The 4,685-nt window shown below is 46.2% G+C and overlaps 1 protein-coding gene across 2 annotated transcripts in view; it reads right to left on the reverse strand.

The window, feature by feature from the left end:
* TMCC3 (transmembrane and coiled-coil domain family 3) overlaps positions 1-4,685 on the reverse strand; it is a 270,963-nt gene that overhangs the window by 16,058 nt on the left and 250,220 nt on the right. The gene's annotated exons all lie outside the window — the stretch shown is intronic.

Below are 4,685 nucleotides of genomic sequence, written 5' to 3' on the forward strand. Positions count from 1 at the left end.
TAGGGATAGGGAAAGGGAAAGGGAAAGGGAAAGGGAAAGGGAAAGGGATAGGGATAGGGATAGGGAAAGGGATAGGGATAGGGCAAGGGCAAGGGCAAGGGCAAGGGCAAGGACAAGGGATAGGGAAAGGGAAAGGGCAAGGGCAAGGGCAAGGGCAACGGATAGGGAAAGGGAAAGGGCAAGGGCAAGGGCAAGGGCAAAGGGCAAAGGGCAAGGGCAAGGGAAAAGGAAAGATGAAGGGAGCCTGGGTGCCAGGTACCATGGATATGTGTCTTGTTTGATCCTACCATGCCAAGTAAAGACTATGTTAAACCCATGTATGTATAAACTGAGACATCAAGAGCCAGGATCTGAATTCAAGTCACCCTTATGGGGTTCTCTGTCTGTGTCAGGACACTCTACCAAGGTGTCCCCAAAGGACTAAAGACAAGCCTTTGCAGAGTCTGAACACAACCTCGAAAGATTTGTAACCTCTAAACTGAAACATCTGATTTGTCAAGTTAACTACCTCTTGATTAGAATAATCCCTTGATACAGAGTCTCACTGGAAACCAAATGGGAGACAATATTCAGCACAAGTTATTTTTTTTTAAAGGAACAGTAGGCAGAAATAGCAAAATATTAATAAGATATTAACACACCTCACCCTGCCTAAGTGACCCAGACTCGAATGTGTTCATTTCCAACAATGAAGTATTAACACTCTGTCCCATGCACAATCCTGCCCAGTGCTTTCTCCCAGAGAAGGGAGCCCAATGGCATAGTGGGACACAATCCCAGGCTGGTGAGTCAGTCCTCCTACACAACTTACAAAAGTTTGTTAACATTATTTCTTGGCCCCTCTCTTCCAACACACAATTTTGCTATGAATAAGAGACACTGGGTGTTTTATCTGGCAGAAGAGTGTCACAAAGGAAAGGCTGGAAGTAAATAAATGCCAAGTCACTTGTAAGACTAGAAAAAAGGAGAAAGGAATTCTGACGTCACCTGATCAAGACAGACGGGTGGGCGTAGGGAATAAAGAAGGTATGGGATAATCATCTTCAAGTCCTAGAGAAGACCAGAGGGAGCTCAAGGAAACTCTGTATCTATGGTTTACTAGTGAACCCAAACAGGAATGGGTTCAAATTACATTAACAGAGAACGCACTAAATCTAGAAAATGTTTATCTGGGGCAGACAGGGTAATCTGTGGTAACCACACAATCAGGAGCCTACAAATTTGTATCACTGCAGGGATTCACTGATCTGATCATGCTTTTCTACTTCTCAGAAACTTTCTTTGGCTCCCCAAAGCCTCCCAGATTGAATAATACAACCCAGCCACTATAAGGCCCTAGCTTACCTTTCAGGCCTCACCTTGCACCTAATGGATGCCATTCATCTCAAGTGAACCTTACAACCCAAAGTTCCCAGAATGTAGGGGAATGTCCTATGGATTTTCTCATATGAATGATATTCACAATGCCTGCCACCCATCCACTTCTGGTTATCAAAATCCCACATATTCCAGGGGCGCCTGGGTGGCTCAGTTAAGCCGCTGACTTTGTCTCAGGTCACAAGCTCATGGTGTGTGAGTTCAAGCCCCGCGTAGGGCTCTGCACTGATAGCTCGGAGCCTGGAGCCTGCAGCCTGCTTTGATTCTCTGTCTCCCTCTCTCTCTCTCTCTGCCCCTTCTCCACTTGTGCCCTCTCTCAAAAATAGATAAACTTAAAACATTTTTTTTAAATCCCACATATTCTTGAAGCTCCACTTAAAATCCCACTTATTCCACGAAGCTTTCCCTACTCCATCAGAAAGCTGCCTGTTCTTTCTGTGGTCCTCCATGGTGCTTTCACGGTGCCACATGACTCATCCCCCCCCACCCAATCCCGGGTACAGGCTCCTTTAGGGAAGAGACTTGTCATACCTACACCCGGTCTGTAGTGCTAGCACTGTCCCTATTCACAGGAGACTATCGATAATGTTTGCCGAACTCAGATGACATCATTCTTTATTCCAGGAGAGTCACTCCGAAATCACTTAAGTTATATTTTAATAGAACCAAGACAGTGACCTTGGATGTTCTTCCCATACAGACCTGAACATTTCAGGCAGAGATGTTTTCCCCACAGCTGGGTAGTAAGTTCTATACCATTTCAAACAGGTTCAACCAAATGAAAACTTTTCTGGGGCACCTGGATGGTTCAGCAGTTGAGCGTCTGACCCTTGGTTTCGGCTCAGGTCATGATCTCACAGTTCATGGGACTGAACCCTGAACCTGGGAGTTCTCTCTCTCTCTCTGCCCTCTCCCCCACTCGTGCTGTCTCCCAAATTAAAAGGAAAAAAAAATGGAGATTTTTCCGAGAATCAATGTGCAGCAACACAACACAAATACAAATAAAGATTTTTTTTTTTTTTTCAAAGTAGGCTCTAGGCCCAGTGAGTGTGGAGCCCAACACAGGGCTTGAACTCACAACCCTAAGATCAAGACCTGAGCCGCGATAAAAAATGAGATGCTTGACTGACCAAACCACTCAGGCACCCCACAAATAAGGACTTTTAAACTTTAAATGAAGTATAACTTACATACAGAAAAGAACACATTTAGTAATAAAACTCAATACTCAAATGAACTGTCACAAACTGGACATACTGTATAACCGTGACCTAGTAAAAAACAGTAACAACAACAACAACCAGAACCGAAGCTCCCCGTGCCCCCTTCCATCACAAGTACATCACCCCATCTCTAGGGGTAACCGTGAGCCTCACCTCTAAAGGCATGCGTTAGTTTTGACCAATCATCACACACTCTTGTCTTTTTTGCTCCACTTTGTCTGGGACACTCTAAAGACCTCGCTTTTGCCCTCTGGAGCTCGAAGATCAGATTAAGTTATTTTTAAAAATCCACTGAAAGCTGCTTGGCTCTGGAGAAGTCCACCAAGTTGGAAGATGCAGAGGCCCTTACCTTCCCAAATGCAATAGTAAGTCAGCTCCCGTTCTTCCTTTAATCCTCAGCCCCACGGCAGCTGGCCAGCCAACGCTGGTGTTGCAATGCAACTGCCTCCTCCCTTACAGACTGCTGGGCCAGGACAGCCTCGAACACCCAGGAGCGTTTGCACACAGAGAGCTGGCTGACTTCTGGCTCACTTTAAACCTATAACAATGCTTGGCATGTCCTCGACGGTCCAGGCTGGGGAAAGCAACAGCATTCAGAGCTCAAATCAATCTACCTCACTGCTTGTCAGCAAATCTCAGTTGAAAATGTCTGATGAGGGTAGAAGGTTGAAACTATTGTCGGGTCACACCTTTTTATAGCCTTTTATAGCCCTCGCTCTGCAGGGTAATGAAGGGCGACGTGTACACATCGTTACCAGATGCCCATGCGTTCCCTAAACCCAAAGTGAAATTTCACATACGTGCTGGGGAGAAAGCTGTGGGCGTCCCCCACGTCATCCGGAGCCGGCCCCGAGGGCAAGTGCACGGTGCAGCTGTCTCAGGGCGGGACCCAGGGCGGGACCCAGGGCGGGACCCAGGGCGGGACCCAGGGCGGACAAAGGTTCACGGATCACCCGGAGTCAGCGTGCACGTGAACCGTGCGGATCAGGAGATGCATGTTCCAGTTTCGGCACTGACAGTAACTAGTTACGTCGTTAGCTAAATCAGGTCACGTCTGTGGGCTTCAACTTCCTCATCTATAAAGAGACGGAACCATACAAGTCGCAGCTAACAGTGCAAATTCCATGACCTTTAATCCAAGTTATCTTTACTGTGAGACAGTATTGTGGAATAGTCAAGACCCTGGGCTCCAGAGACAGACTGCTTTTGCTTTCTGTCTAGGCACTGCTTTTACGAGCTGTGTGGCTTTGGGAAAATGATTTAGCCTCTCTGTGCCTCAGTGTCCTCTTCCGTAAAACGGAGATCATCTTTCTTCAAAGAGTTGTGAATGAATGAATGAGATAATACGCATAAAGTGCTTAAAGAGTTCCTGGCACAGAGAATGGTTTCAAAAAAGGTTTGCTACTGTTGTCATTCCAATTTCATTTAAAAATGTACCTCCATGTAAAAACTGAAAGGAAACAAGCTCCAAACAATGGTTATTTTTGCATGGCGGGGTTTAGAGGAGTCATTCTTGTTTTTATGTTTCCATATTTTCCAATTCAAAAAAAAAAAAAAAAAAGAACATGAAATACCATTTTGGCAGAATAGATGCTATTTTTAAAAATGACTGCTAGCCCCTTTCAGTTCTCTTAGAATGACTTGGCTATTATTAGTTTACGTGAAAGGCAGACCACCGACATCCTAGTGAAAAGCCATCGCTAATAATGTTTTCCTTCCGGCAGCGGCAACATTTCCACGGTCACCTCAATGTTCTGGAACAAAGGCTACAGAAAAGCCTAAGCCCTGGACTAACATCAAAAACCGACACTGAGTCACCTCTGCCAACAATCCAAGGCTCCAATACAACGTAAGCGAGCTCACCTCGCTCACTGGGAAGCCAGGCACAGCACAAAGTAATACAGTGGCTGCGGGAACACACTGTTCCGGCTTCCAAAGAGGGCTCTCTTCGTGACATTTCATATCTACCCCCTAAAAGCTCCAGAGGAAAACGAACAAAAGGGAAGGACAGTCAATGCAGGGGCACACCACCCGAACCCCACCCAAGAGAAGTGGAAAAGGGAACGCAGTGGGGGGGGGGGGGGG

This window comes from Panthera uncia, chromosome B4 (genome assembly GCF_023721935.1).
Source record: "Panthera uncia isolate 11264 chromosome B4, Puncia_PCG_1.0, whole genome shotgun sequence".
NCBI lineage: Eukaryota > Metazoa > Chordata > Mammalia > Carnivora > Felidae > Panthera > Panthera uncia.